Raw genomic sequence first — 16,541 nt, forward strand, 5'->3', positions numbered from 1 at the left:
TACCACGTCTGACTGGGCAATGCAAACAAAACACAAAAGGAACAAATGGGACTACGTCAAAGTAAAAGAAATCTTCTGCACGGCAAAGGAAACCCTCCACAAAACCAAAACACAACCTAACAGCTGGCAGAAGAGACTTGCAAACCATATATCGGATAAGGGGTTTCTAGCCCAAATACAGAAAGAACTCACACAGCTCAACAACAACAAAAATCAACAACCCAATTAAAAAGACGGGCAAAAGATCTGAGCAGTGATCTCTCCAAAGAAGACATGCGGATGGCCAACAGGCAAATGGAAAGGTGCTCAACATCATTAGCCATCAGAGAAAGGCAGATCAAAACTACAAGGAGAGGTCACCTTCCTCTGCTCAGAACGGCTCTAATTAACGACACAAGAGACAAGTGTGGGAGAGGATGGGGAGAGACGGCAACTCTCCTACACTGCTGCCGGGAGTGCAGACTGGTGCAGCCACTATGGAAAGCAGTATGGAGCATCCTCGGAAAAACTAAGAATCCGTCTACCATATATATGATCCAGCTAGCCCACGGCTGGGTATTTATCCAAAGCACTCGAAAACACCAATGCAGAAAGACACCTGCACCCCTAGGTTCACTGCAGCATTATTCACAACAGCCAGAACTTGGAAGCAACCTAGGTGCCCACCAAGGGAAGAATGGAGAAAGAAGACGTGGTATGTATACACAATGGAATGCTACTCAGCCCTAAGAAATGGTGAGCTCCGGCCATTTGTGACAACGTGGATGGACCTGGAGGGTATTATGTGAAGTGAAATAAACCAGAGGGAGAAAGTCAAACACCACACGGTGTTTGTGATCTCACTCATAAGTAGAAGATAAAAACAATGACAAACGCACACAGAGCCACGGAGACTGGATTGGTGGTCACCAGAGGGGGAGGGGGGAGGGGAGAGAGCCAAAGGGGTGATGAGGCTCACATGTGAGGTGACGGACTATCATTAGTTTTCGGGTGGTGAACACGATGTAATCCACACAGAATTCGAAATACATTACAACGTACCTCTGAAAGCTACATAATGTTAGAATCCGCTGTTACTGCAATAAAATAAAATAAAATAAAATAAAATAGAGAAGTGTTGGAGCCTCAAGAGGCTAACAGGCTTTTGAAAAGTTATTCTAGGGATTTGTATGGCTTAGCTCAGGGCGGCACACACCAGCCTGAGACACAGCTGTGACATAGCCCCTAACTTCAACTAAACTCTATTCCGCCTGGAGGGAAATCAAAACTACTGTAATCATAATTGATTGAAGGCTTCACTTTGTGCCAGATCCTGTGCCGACTGCTTTGCACCAACTGTCTCATTTAATCCTCACATCCAAAAGGCAGGTTACCGTTATTCTCCCCATTTTCAAGGTGAGGAGGCGGAAGCAGAAAGATGGCCATCTGCCTGGAATTCACACAAGGCTTCTCTAGGTAATGACATGACTTTTGGACAAGATTTAAAGGTTTAACACATTCCAGTGAAGACGCAGATCCCAGTATCACAGAACGTGAAAAACACTGAGTCCTGCCACATGTATTAAAACACTAACTATGGATCCTCACAATCTCTTGGCCTGTTTTTTCAGAGGAGGGAAAACCCAGGGTGAAAACCCGTTGAGGAGATGTCTGCAGATGAGGACTAGGTCTGGTCTTTAAAGCCGGGAACTATCCCAGTAGATTCGGAGTCAGTGGGTCCAGAGTAGGCGTCGAGCGTCTCCGTTCTTTGAAAAAGCCCCACAGGCTACACTTCCGTGCCCTTGGAGTTGGGAAGTACAGTCAGGCCCTACATCGGGACGTTTCAGTCAACAACGGGGGTCCCATAAGATTAGTCCCATAGAGCCTAGGTGTGTAGGAGGCTCTGCCGTGTAGGTTTATGAACTCCGTGGTGCTTGCACGATCACGCGATTGCCTGACCGTGACGCACTCCTCACAGCTTAGCCCCACTGTTAAGCAAAGCATGACCGCACTGCCTTAGATTCTCCACGGTTCCAGACCCTGCGCTGTTTAGATGACTGCACACGCAGAGGGCACCGTGTCTGAGGCAGAGAGCGGCTGGAATCACAACAGCTCTCGACGGAGAGTCAAGGAAAGGCGTGCTCTGCTTACACGACTCTCTACTTTTCTCTGTGTCTGAACTATTTTACAGCTAATCTACTTTTTTTAAGCAAGCAGCTGTGCCAAAAGAATGTTACCAAGCAATACTAAACAAACCAATATCAACCATACATATTAAATAAGCCTAACCCTACTAGGCTACGGAAAAGGCTTTTATTTCCCTGGGATAATTTGGACAGCATTAGATTCTTTTACCAAGAGCAGCCAAGTCGAGGGAGATTATTTCTAAGTCCACAGTGCTGCAGATGCGGTCAGTAGCAACCGCAAGCTGGAAAGGAAACAAAGTTGGGTGTAATCCATTCCAGTTCACACGTTTCACCAGGGACAGCCTCCAAGCCTTGAATACTTATGTACGCATTTATCCATTTCTTTAACCAACCACTACTAACGCCTACCAAAGGCCAGACACTGCTCGAAGTACTTTACGGATGTGAAATATCCTCTAACCTTTACGCTCGCCTACGGAGTGTGTATGATAATCATCCCCGTTCTACAGATCAGGAAACTGACACGCAGAATGGTACAGTAACTTGCCCAAGTTCACACAGCCCGTAGGCGGCAGAGCCAGGACCCATTTGACAGAGTCTGGCCCCAGAGTCCACGTGCTGAATCACCACGCTTAGTCTCCAAAAACCTGTAGAAAGCGCCAGGCTTAATCGAAAAGTTTTGTTTTCCCCACCCCAGCCTACAGTCCCTACGCGGCCCCAGTCTCCAGGGCATTCTTTCAGCTCCTCTGACAGGCCATGCTCCTCCCTTGCCCTGTCCCAACACTCTCCCGCACAAGTCCTCCTTTTCTTTTAGGCATCCGCTCTCGGCTTCCACATCACTGCCTAAGTCACAAGGTCTAACAGTAAATGCTGCATTTCTCAGCACTCAACACAAAATTGCTTTTACGTACCTCCTAGGTAATTAGTTGCTGCCTGTCTGTCCTTTCCAACTAGGCTGTGAGGTCCCGTACGTCAAACAGCCTGTCAGTCTTGCTCACCAAGTGTCCAGACCACTGGACACGCACCGACCAGAGGAAAGGAAGGACCGGTCCCCAAGTCAACTCTCCAGACTTTCTGTGGAAGGAGGGAACGAACGGAGCACCCTCGAGCCTCACGCTTTCTTTGCCAGACTTTCAAGTGTGGGACACATACCTGTGCTCACAATGCTCCCCGGACAGACCCCACTGCACCCCTATCAGGTAGACCTCTGCACAGGCAAGGCCTTTGGAAAGCACCGGCTCTGCACACAAATATTATGTGGCCCTCGACAGGCCACTTCCCCTGAACCGGCCTGAGCTTCAGGGCCACAAGAGGCTTCGTGAAGACCCCAACGGAACGTAGCCTCGAAAAGAGGGAGACCTGCACTCCTCAGAACGCATGGAGACCAGTGTCGTTACCGACGTCGCGTCTGTCCTTCCAAGAAGCCAAGACCACGGGTGCCGCTTCAGCGCCCGACTCCCGGGCACCGCATCCCCAGGCTGGCCCCTGGGCAGGTGCCCGGCACACACCGCCCGTTCCACGAACGCGTGAAGGGCACGAAGAGACCCCCTCGCTCCCCGCGCCGCACAGCTGTCCCGCCACCTGACGGGCACCTCTCGGCGCACAAGCCTATTCCTCAGGGACACGCTCGCCTCCCACCAGCCCCCAGGCCCACGCCCCCAGGTACCTCTCCCAGACGGAATCCTCTTCGCAGGCGCCCTGGTCGTCCGTGTCCGGCAGGCAGGAAGAGCGGGAGCTGAAGGACGGCCTCCTCAGGCTAGCGGCCGGCCGTGGCTGTGGAAGGCCCGGGCTGCTGTGCCCAGCGGGGACACGGAGCGGCGTCCACGGACGCCGGGGCAACGGACGAGCCCGGCCCGGGAGAGAGCAGCAGAGCGCGGCCGGACTCCGCCGGGCTCGGCTCTGGGCAGGCAGGCGCGGCTGGCCGACGCCTCCCCGGACGGCGGCCCAGCAGCCGCGCGCTCCCCGCGCGCGCCGCCGCCCCCACGCTCCCCGGCCGCTGCCCCGCCCCCCCCTCCGGCGGTGGACTGCGGACAGCCACAGGGACACCCTCCTGGGAGAACTCCTGGGGCCCCGCCCACACGCTGCTTCGGCCCTCCGCGGAGCGGCCAGGTGCGCTGACAGGGACGCAGGGGCCCCGCTACGCTGGCTCTCGGGGGAACTGCAGCCTCCTCGGGTTTGACTTGAATGTCACACCCGAAACCATGCAACGCCCACAAGAAAGCATAGGCAGTATGCTCTTTGACATCAGTCTTAGCAGCCTAGTTTCAAGTACCACGTCTGACTGGGCAATGCAAACAAAACACAAAAGGAACAAATGGGACTACGTCAAAGTAAAAGAAATCTTCTGCACGGCAAAGGAAACCCTCCACAAAACCAAAACACAACCTAACAGCTGGCAGAAGAGACTTGCAAACCATATATCGGATAAGGGGTTTCTAGCCCAAATACAGAAAGAACTCACACAGCTCAACAACAACAAAAATCAACAACCCAATTAAAAAGACGGGCAAAAGATCTGAGCAGTGATCTCTCCAAAGAAGACATGCGGATGGCCAACAGGCAAATGGAAAGGTGCTCAACATCATTAGCCATCAGAGAAAGGCAGATCAAAACTACAAGGAGAGGTCACCTTCCTCTGCTCAGAACGGCTCTAATTAACGACACAAGAGACAAGTGTGGGAGAGGATGGGGAGAGACGGCAACTCTCCTACACTGCTGCCGGGAGTGCAGACTGGTGCAGCCACTATGGAAAGCAGTATGGAGCATCCTCGGAAAAACTAAGAATCCGTCTACCATATATATGATCCAGCTAGCCCACGGCTGGGTATTTATCCAAAGCACTCGAAAACACCAATGCAGAAAGACACCTGCACCCCTAGGTTCACTGCAGCATTATTCACAACAGCCAGAACTTGGAAGCAACCTAGGTGCCCACCAAGGGAAGAATGGAGAAAGAAGACGTGGTATGTATACACAATGGAATGCTACTCAGCCCTAAGAAATGGTGAGCTCCGGCCATTTGTGACAACGTGGATGGACCTGGAGGGTATTATGTGAAGTGAAATAAACCAGAGGGAGAAAGTCAAACACCACACGGTGTTTGTGATCTCACTCATAAGTAGAAGATAAAAACAATGACAAACGCACACAGAGCCACGGAGACTGGATTGGTGGTCACCAGAGGGGGAGGGGGGAGGGGAGAGAGCCAAAGGGGTGATGAGGCTCACATGTGAGGTGACGGACTATCATTAGTTTTCGGGTGGTGAACACGATGTAATCCACACAGAATTCGAAATACATTACAACGTACCTCTGAAAGCTACATAATGTTAGAATCCGCTGTTACTGCAATAAAATAAAATAAAATAAAATAAAATAGAGAAGTGTTGGAGCCTCAAGAGGCTAACAGGCTTTTGAAAAGTTATTCTAGGGATTTGTATGGCTTAGCTCAGGGCGGCACACACCAGCCTGAGACACAGCTGTGACATAGCCCCTAACTTCAACTAAACTCTATTCCGCCTGGAGGGAAATCAAAACTACTGTAATCATAATTGATTGAAGGCTTCACTTTGTGCCAGATCCTGTGCCGACTGCTTTGCACCAACTGTCTCATTTAATCCTCACATCCAAAAGGCAGGTTACCGTTATTCTCCCCATTTTCAAGGTGAGGAGGCGGAAGCAGAAAGATGGCCATCTGCCTGGAATTCACACAAGGCTTCTCTAGGTAATGACATGACTTTTGGACAAGATTTAAAGGTTTAACACATTCCAGTGAAGACGCAGATCCCAGTATCACAGAACGTGAAAAACACTGAGTCCTGCCACATGTATTAAAACACTAACTATGGATCCTCACAATCTCTTGGCCTGTTTTTTCAGAGGAGGGAAAACCCAGGGTGAAAACCCGTTGAGGAGATGTCTGCAGATGAGGACTAGGTCTGGTCTTTAAAGCCGGGAACTATCCCAGTAGATTCGGAGTCAGTGGGTCCAGAGTAGGCGTCGAGCGTCTCCGTTCTTTGAAAAAGCCCCACAGGCTACACTTCCGTGCCCTTGGAGTTGGGAAGTACAGTCAGGCCCTACATCGGGACGTTTCAGTCAACAACGGGGGTCCCATAAGATTAGTCCCATAGAGCCTAGGTGTGTAGGAGGCTCTGCCGTGTAGGTTTATGAACTCCGTGGTGCTTGCACGATCACGCGATTGCCTGACCGTGACGCACTCCTCACAGCTTAGCCCCACTGTTAAGCAAAGCATGACCGCACTGCCTTAGATTCTCCACGGTTCCAGACCCTGCGCTGTTTAGATGACTGCACACGCAGAGGGCACCGTGTCTGAGGCAGAGAGCGGCTGGAATCACAACAGCTCTCGACGGAGAGTCAAGGAAAGGCGTGCTCTGCTTACACGACTCTCTACTTTTCTCTGTGTCTGAACTATTTTACAGCTAATCTACTTTTTTTAAGCAAGCAGCTGTGCCAAAAGAATGTTACCAAGCAATACTAAACAAACCAATATCAACCATACATATTAAATAAGCCTAACCCTACTAGGCTACGGAAAAGGCTTTTATTTCCCTGGGATAATTTGGACAGCATTAGATTCTTTTACCAAGAGCAGCCAAGTCGAGGGAGATTATTTCTAAGTCCACAGTGCTGCAGATGCGGTCAGTAGCAACCGCAAGCTGGAAAGGAAACAAAGTTGGGTGTAATCCATTCCAGTTCACACGTTTCACCAGGGACAGCCTCCAAGCCTTGAATACTTATGTACGCATTTATCCATTTCTTTAACCAACCACTACTAACGCCTACCAAAGGCCAGACACTGCTCGAAGTACTTTACGGATGTGAAATATCCTCTAACCTTTACGCTCGCCTACGGAGTGTGTATGATAATCATCCCCGTTCTACAGATCAGGAAACTGACACGCAGAATGGTACAGTAACTTGCCCAAGTTCACACAGCCCGTAGGCGGCAGAGCCAGGACCCATTTGACAGAGTCTGGCCCCAGAGTCCACGTGCTGAATCACCACGCTTAGTCTCCAAAAACCTGTAGAAAGCGCCAGGCTTAATCGAAAAGTTTTGTTTTCCCCACCCCAGCCTACAGTCCCTACGCGGCCCCAGTCTCCAGGGCATTCTTTCAGCTCCTCTGACAGGCCATGCTCCTCCCTTGCCCTGTCCCAACACTCTCCCGCACAAGTCCTCCTTTTCTTTTAGGCATCCGCTCTCGGCTTCCACATCACTGCCTAAGTCACAAGGTCTAACAGTAAATGCTGCATTTCTCAGCACTCAACACAAAATTGCTTTTACGTACCTCCTAGGTAATTAGTTGCTGCCTGTCTGTCCTTTCCAACTAGGCTGTGAGGTCCCGTACGTCAAACAGCCTGTCAGTCTTGCTCACCAAGTGTCCAGACCACTGGACACGCACCGACCAGAGGAAAGGAAGGACCGGTCCCCAAGTCAACTCTCCAGACTTTCTGTGGAAGGAGGGAACGAACGGAGCACCCTCGAGCCTCACGCTTTCTTTGCCAGACTTTCAAGTGTGGGACACATACCTGTGCTCACAATGCTCCCCGGACAGACCCCACTGCACCCCTATCAGGTAGACCTCTGCACAGGCAAGGCCTTTGGAAAGCACCGGCTCTGCACACAAATATTATGTGGCCCTCGACAGGCCACTTCCCCTGAACCGGCCTGAGCTTCAGGGCCACAAGAGGCTTCGTGAAGACCCCAACGGAACGTAGCCTCGAAAAGAGGGAGACCTGCACTCCTCAGAACGCATGGACACCAGTGTCGTTACCGACGTCGCGTCTGTCCTTCCAAGAAGCCAAGACCACGGGTGCCGCTTCAGCGCCCGACTCCCGGGCACCGCATCCCCAGGCTGGCCCCTGGGCAGGTGCCCGGCACACACCGCCCGTTCCACGAACGCGTGAAGGGCACGAAGAGACCCCCTCGCTCCCCGCGCCGCACAGCTGTCCCGCCACCTGACGGGCACCTCTCGGCGCACAAGCCTATTCCTCAGGGACACGCTCGCCTCCCACCAGCCCCCAGGCCCACGCCCCCAGGTACCTCTCCCAGACGGAATCCTCTTCGCAGGCGCCCTGGTCGTCCGTGTCCGGCAGGCAGGAAGAGCGGGAGCTGAAGGACGGCCTCCTCAGGCTAGCGGCCGGCCGTGGCTGTGGAAGGCCCGGGCTGCTGTGCCCAGCGGGGACACGGAGCGGCGTCCACGGACGCCGGGGCAACGGACGAGCCCGGCCCGGGAGAGAGCAGCAGAGCGCGGCCGGACTCCGCCGGGCTCGGCTCTGGGCAGGCAGGCGCGGCTGGCCGACGCCTCCCCGGACGGCGGCCCAGCAGCCGCGCGCTCCCCGCGCGCGCCGCCGCCCCCACGCTCCCCGGCCGCTGCCCCGCCCCCCCCTCCGGCGGTGGACTGCGGACAGCCACAGGGACACCCTCCTGGGAGAACTCCTGGGGCCCCGCCCACACGCTGCTTCGGCCCTCCGCGGAGCGGCCAGGTGCGCTGACAGGGACGCAGGGGCCCCGCTACGCTGGCTCTCGGGGGAACTGCAGCCTCCTCGGGTTTGACTTGAATGTCACACCCGAAACCATGCAACGCCCACAAGAAAGCATAGGCAGTATGCTCTTTGACATCAGTCTTAGCAGCCTAGTTTCAAGTACCACGTCTGACTGGGCAATGCAAACAAAACACAAAAGGAACAAATGGGACTACGTCAAAGTAAAAGAAATCTTCTGCACGGCAAAGGAAACCCTCCACAAAACCAAAACACAACCTAACAGCTGGCAGAAGAGACTTGCAAACCATATATCGGATAAGGGGTTTCTAGCCCAAATACAGAAAGAACTCACACAGCTCAACAACAACAAAAATCAACAACCCAATTAAAAAGACGGGCAAAAGATCTGAGCAGTGATCTCTCCAAAGAAGACATGCGGATGGCCAACAGGCAAATGGAAAGGTGCTCAACATCATTAGCCATCAGAGAAAGGCAGATCAAAACTACAAGGAGAGGTCACCTTCCTCTGCTCAGAACGGCTCTAATTAACGACACAAGAGACAAGTGTGGGAGAGGATGGGGAGAGACGGCAACTCTCCTACACTGCTGCCGGGAGTGCAGACTGGTGCAGCCACTATGGAAAGCAGTATGGAGCATCCTCGGAAAAACTAAGAATCCGTCTACCATATATATGATCCAGCTAGCCCACGGCTGGGTATTTATCCAAAGCACTCGAAAACACCAATGCAGAAAGACACCTGCACCCCTAGGTTCACTGCAGCATTATTCACAACAGCCAGAACTTGGAAGCAACCTAGGTGCCCACCAAGGGAAGAATGGAGAAAGAAGACGTGGTATGTATACACAATGGAATGCTACTCAGCCCTAAGAAATGGTGAGCTCCGGCCATTTGTGACAACGTGGATGGACCTGGAGGGTATTATGTGAAGTGAAATAAACCAGAGGGAGAAAGTCAAACACCACACGGTGTTTGTGATCTCACTCATAAGTAGAAGATAAAAACAATGACAAACGCACACAGAGCCACGGAGACTGGATTGGTGGTCACCAGAGGGGGAGGGGGGAGGGGAGAGAGCCAAAGGGGTGATGAGGCTCACATGTGAGGTGACGGACTATCATTAGTTTTCGGGTGGTGAACACGATGTAATCCACACAGAATTCGAAATACATTACAACGTACCTCTGAAAGCTACATAATGTTAGAATCCGCTGTTACTGCAATAAAATAAAATAAAATAAAATAAAATAGAGAAGTGTTGGAGCCTCAAGAGGCTAACAGGCTTTTGAAAAGTTATTCTAGGGATTTGTATGGCTTAGCTCAGGGCGGCACACACCAGCCTGAGACACAGCTGTGACATAGCCCCTAACTTCAACTAAACTCTATTCCGCCTGGAGGGAAATCAAAACTACTGTAATCATAATTGATTGAAGGCTTCACTTTGTGCCAGATCCTGTGCCGACTGCTTTGCACCAACTGTCTCATTTAATCCTCACATCCAAAAGGCAGGTTACCGTTATTCTCCCCATTTTCAAGGTGAGGAGGCGGAAGCAGAAAGATGGCCATCTGCCTGGAATTCACACAAGGCTTCTCTAGGTAATGACATGACTTTTGGACAAGATTTAAAGGTTTAACACATTCCAGTGAAGACGCAGATCCCAGTATCACAGAACGTGAAAAACACTGAGTCCTGCCACATGTATTAAAACACTAACTATGGATCCTCACAATCTCTTGGCCTGTTTTTTCAGAGGAGGGAAAACCCAGGGTGAAAACCCGTTGAGGAGATGTCTGCAGATGAGGACTAGGTCTGGTCTTTAAAGCCGGGAACTATCCCAGTAGATTCGGAGTCAGTGGGTCCAGAGTAGGCGTCGAGCGTCTCCGTTCTTTGAAAAAGCCCCACAGGCTACACTTCCGTGCCCTTGGAGTTGGGAAGTACAGTCAGGCCCTACATCGGGACGTTTCAGTCAACAACGGGGGTCCCATAAGATTAGTCCCATAGAGCCTAGGTGTGTAGGAGGCTCTGCCGTGTAGGTTTATGAACTCCGTGGTGCTTGCACGATCACGCGATTGCCTGACCGTGACGCACTCCTCACAGCTTAGCCCCACTGTTAAGCAAAGCATGACCGCACTGCCTTAGATTCTCCACGGTTCCAGACCCTGCGCTGTTTAGATGACTGCACACGCAGGGGGCACCGTGTCTGAGGCAGAGAGCGGCTGGAATCACAACAGCTCTCGACGGAGAGTCAAGGAAAGGCGTGCTCTGCTTACACGACTCTCTACTTTTCTCTGTGTCTGAACTATTTTACAGCTAATCTACTTTTTTTAACCAAGCAGCTGTGCCAAAAGAATGTTACCAAGCAATACTAAACAAACCAATATCAACCATACATATTAAATAAGCCTAACCCTACTAGGCTACGGAAAAGGCTTTTATTTCCCTGGGATAATTTGGACAGCATTAGATTCTTTTACCAAGAGCAGCCAAGTCGAGGGAGATTATTTCTAAGTCCACAGTGCTGCAGATGCGGTCAGTAGCAACCGCAAGCTGGAAAGGAAACAAAGTTGGGTGTAATCCATTCCAGTTCACACGTTTCACCAGGGACAGCCTCCAAGCCTTGAATACTTATGTACGCATTTATCCATTTCTTTAACCAACCACTACTAACGCCTACCAAAGGCCAGACACTGCTCGAAGTACTTTACGGATGTGAAATATCCTCTAACCTTTACGCTCGCCTACGGAGTGTGTATGATAATCATCCCCGTTCTACAGATCAGGAAACTGACACGCAGAATGGTACAGTAACTTGCCCAAGTTCACACAGCCCGTAGGCGGCAGAGCCAGGACCCATTTGACAGAGTCTGGCCCCAGAGTCCACGTGCTGAATCACCACGCTTAGTCTCCAAAAACCTGTAGAAAGCGCCAGGCTTAATCGAAAAGTTTTGTTTTCCCCACCCCAGCCTACAGTCCCTACGCGGCCCCAGTCTCCAGGGCATTCTTTCAGCTCCTCTGACAGGCCATGCTCCTCCCTTGCCCTGTCCCAACACTCTCCCGCACAAGTCCTCCTTTTCTTTTAGGCATCCGCTCTCGGCTTCCACATCACTGCCTAAGTCACAAGGTCTAACAGTAAATGCTGCATTTCTCAGCACTCAACACAAAATTGCTTTTACGTACCTCCTAGGTAATTAGTTGCTGCCTGTCTGTCCTTTCCAACTAGGCTGTGAGGTCCCGTACGTCAAACAGCCTGTCAGTCTTGCTCACCAAGTGTCCAGACCACTGGACACGCACCGACCAGAGGAAAGGAAGGACCGGTCCCCAAGTCAACTCTCCAGACTTTCTGTGGAAGGAGGGAACGAACGGAGCACCCTCGAGCCTCACGCTTTCTTTGCCAGACTTTCAAGTGTGGGACACATACCTGTGCTCACAATGCTCCCCGGACAGACCCCACTGCACCCCTATCAGGTAGACCTCTGCACAGGCAAGGCCTTTGGAAAGCACCGGCTCTGCACACAAATATTATGTGGCCCTCGACAGGCCACTTCCCCTGAACCGGCCTGAGCTTCAGGGCCACAAGAGGCTTCGTGAAGACCCCAACGGAACGTAGCCTCGAAAAGAGGGAGACCTGCACTCCTCAGAACGCATGGAGACCAGTGTCGTTACCGACGTCGCGTCTGTCCTTCCAAGAAGCCAAGACCACGGGTGCCGCTTCAGCGCCCGACTCCCGGGCACCGCATCCCCAGGCTGGCCCCTGGGCAGGTGCCCGGCACACACCGCCCGTTCCACGAACGCGTGAAGGGCACGAAGAGACCCCCTCGCTCCCCGCGCCGCACAGCTGTCCCGCCACCTGACGGGCACCTCTCGGCGCACAAGCCTATTCCTCAGGGACACGCTCGCCTCCCACCAGCCCCCAGGCCCACGCCCCCAGGTACCTCTCCCAGACGGAATCCTCTTCGCAGGCGCCCTGGTCGTCCGTGTCCGGCAGGCAGGAAGAGCGGGAGCTGAAGGACGGCCTCCTCAGGCTAGCGGCCGGCCGTGGCTGTGGAAGGCCCGGGCTGCTGTGCCCAGCGGGGACACGGAGCGGCGTCCACGGACGCCGGGGCAACGGACGAGCCCGGCCCGGGAGAGAGCAGCAGAGCGCGGCCGGACTCCGCCGGGCTCGGCTCTGGGCAGGCAGGCGCGGCTGGCCGACGCCTCCCCGGACGGCGGCCCAGCAGCCGCGCGCTCCCCGCGCGCGCCGCCGCCCCCACGCTCCCCGGCCGCTGCCCCGCCCCCCCCTCCGGCGGTGGACTGCGGACAGCCACAGGGACACCCTCCTGGGAGAACTCCTGGGGCCCCGCCCACACGCTGCTTCGGCCCTCCGCGGAGCGGCCAGGTGCGCTGACAGGGACGCAGGGGCCCCGCTACGCTGGCTCTCGGGGGAACTGCAGCCTCCTCGGGTTTGACTTGAATGTCACACCCGAAACCATGCAACGCCCACAAGAAAGCATAGGCAGTATGCTCTTTGACATCAGTCTTAGCAGCCTAGTTTCAAGTACCACGTCTGACTGGGCAATGCAAACAAAACACAAAAGGAACAAATGGGACTACGTCAAAGTAAAAGAAATCTTCTGCACGGCAAAGGAAACCCTCCACAAAACCAAAACACAACCTAACAGCTGGCAGAAGAGACTTGCAAACCATATATCGGATAAGGGGTTTCTAGCCCAAATACAGAAAGAACTCACACAGCTCAACAACAACAAAAATCAACAACCCAATTAAAAAGACGGGCAAAAGATCTGAGCAGTGATCTCTCCAAAGAAGACATGCGGATGGCCAACAGGCAAATGGAAAGGTGCTCAACATCATTAGCCATCAGAGAAAGGCAGATCAAAACTACAAGGAGAGGTCACCTTCCTCTGCTCAGAACGGCTCTAATTAACGACACAAGAGACAAGTGTGGGAGAGGATGGGGAGAGACGGCAACTCTCCTACACTGCTGCCGGGAGTGCAGACTGGTGCAGCCACTATGGAAAGCAGTATGGAGCATCCTCGGAAAAACTAAGAATCCGTCTACCATATATATGATCCAGCTAGCCCACGGCTGGGTATTTATCCAAAGCACTCGAAAACACCAATGCAGAAAGACACCTGCACCCCTAGGTTCACTGCAGCATTATTCACAACAGCCAGAACTTGGAAGCAACCTAGGTGCCCACCAAGGGAAGAATGGAGAAAGAAGACGTGGTATGTATACACAATGGAATGCTACTCAGCCCTAAGAAATGGTGAGCTCCGGCCATTTGTGACAACGTGGATGGACCTGGAGGGTATTATGTGAAGTGAAATAAACCAGAGGGAGAAAGTCAAACACCACACGGTGTTTGTGATCTCACTCATAAGTAGAAGATAAAAACAATGACAAACGCACACAGAGCCACGGAGACTGGATTGGTGGTCACCAGAGGGGGAGGGGGGAGGGGAGAGAGCCAAAGGGGTGATGAGGCTCACATGTGAGGTGACGGACTATCATTAGTTTTCGGGTGGTGAACACGATGTAATCCACACAGAATTCGAAATACATTACAACGTACCTCTGAAAGCTACATAATGTTAGAATCCGCTGTTACTGCAATAAAATAAAATAAAATAAAATAAAATAGAGAAGTGTTGGAGCCTCAAGAGGCTAACAGGCTTTTGAAAAGTTATTCTAGGGATTTGTATGGCTTAGCTCAGGGCGGCACACACCAGCCTGAGACACAGCTGTGACATAGCCCCTAACTTCAACTAAACTCTATTCCGCCTGGAGGGAAATCAAAACTACTGTAATCATAATTGATTGAAGGCTTCACTTTGTGCCAGATCCTGTGCCGACTGCTTTGCACCAACTGTCTCATTTAATCCTCACATCCAAAAGGCAGGTTACCGTTATTCTCCCCATTTTCAAGGTGAGGAGGCGGAAGCAGAAAGATGGCCATCTGCCTGGAATTCACACAAGGCTTCTCTAGGTAATGACATGACTTTTGGACAAGATTTAAAGGTTTAACACATTCCAGTGAAGACGCAGATCCCAGTATCACAGAACGTGAAAAACACTGAGTCCTGCCACATGTATTAAAACACTAACTATGGATCCTCACAATCTCTTGGCCTGTTTTTTCAGAGGAGGGAAAACCCAGGGTGAAAACCCGTTGAGGAGATGTCTGCAGATGAGGACTAGGTCTGGTCTTTAAAGCCGGGAACTATCCCAGTAGATTCGGAGTCAGTGGGTCCAGAGTAGGCGTCGAGCGTCTCCGTTCTTTGAAAAAGCCCCACAGGCTACACTTCCGTGCCCTTGGAGTTGGGAAGTACAGTCAGGCCCTACATCGGGACGTTTCAGTCAACAACGGGGGTCCCATAAGATTAGTCCCATAGAGCCTAGGTGTGTAGGAGGCTCTGCCGTGTAGGTTTATGAACTCCGTGGTGCTTGCACGATCATGCGATTGCCTGACCGTGACGCACTCCTCACAGCTTAGCCCCACTGTTAAGCAAAGCATGACCGCACTGCCTTAGATTCTCCACGGTTCCAGACCCTGCGCTGTTTAGATGACTGCACACGCAGAGGGCACCGTGTCTGAGGCAGAGAGCGGCTGGAATCACAACAGCTCTCGACGGAGAGTCAAGGAAAGGCGTGCTCTGCTTACACGACTCTCTACTTTTCTCTGTGTCTGAACTATTTTACAGCTAATCTACTTTTTTTAACCAAGCAGCTGTGCCAAAAGAATGTTACCAAGCAATACTAAACAAACCAATATCAACCATACATATTAAATAAGCCTAACCCTACTAGGCTACGGAAAAGGCTTTTATTTCCCTGGGATAATTTGGACAGCATTAGATTCTTTTACCAAGAGCAGCCAAGTCGAGGGAGATTATTTCTAAGTCCACAGTGCTGCAGATGCGGTCAGTAGCAACCGCAAGCTGGAAAGGAAACAAAGTTGGGTGTAATCCATTCCAGTTCACACGTTTCACCAGGGACAGCCTCCAAGCCTTGAATACTTATGTACGCATTTATCCATTTCTTTAACCAACCACTACTAACGCCTACCAAAGGCCAGACACTGCTCGAAGTACTTTACGGATGTGAAATATCCTCTAACCTTTACGCTCGCCTACGGAGTGTGTATGATAATCATCCCCGTTCTACAGATCAGGAAACTGACACGCAGAATGGTACAGTAACTTGCCCAAGTTCACACAGCCCGTAGGCGGCAGAGCCAGGACCCATTTGACAGAGTCTGGCCCCAGAGTCCACGTGCTGAATCACCACGCTTAGTCTCCAAAAACCTGTAGAAAGCGCCAGGCTTAATCGAAAAGTTTTGTTTTCCCCACCCCAGCCTACAGTCCCTACGCGGCCCCAGTCTCCAGGGCATTCTTTCAGCTCCTCTGACAGGCCATGCTCCTCCCTTGCCCTGTCCCAACACTCTCCCGCACAAGTCCTCCTTTTCTTTTAGGCATCCGCTCTCGGCTTCCACATCACTGCCTAAGTCACAAGGTCTAACAGTAAATGCTGCATTTCTCAGCACTCAACACAAAATTGCTTTTACGTACCTCCTAGGTAATTAGTTGCTGCCTGTCTGTCCTTTCCAACTAGGCTGTGAGGTCCCGTACGTCAAACAGCCTGTCAGTCTTGCTCACCAAGTGTCCAGACCACTGGACACGCACCGACCAGAGGAAAGGAAGGACCGGTCCCCAAGTCAACTCTCCAGACTTTCTGTGGAAGGAGGGAACGAACGGAGCACCCTCGAGCCTCACGCTTTCTTTGCCAGACTTTCAAGTGTGGGACACATACCTGTGCTCACAATGCTCCCCGGACAGACCCCACTGCACCCCTATCAGGTAGACCTCTGCACAGGCAAGGCCTTTGGAA

The sequence above is a fragment of the Equus caballus genome, chromosome 14, assembly GCF_041296265.1.
Source record: "Equus caballus isolate H_3958 breed thoroughbred chromosome 14, TB-T2T, whole genome shotgun sequence".
Lineage (NCBI taxonomy): Eukaryota > Metazoa > Chordata > Mammalia > Perissodactyla > Equidae > Equus > Equus caballus.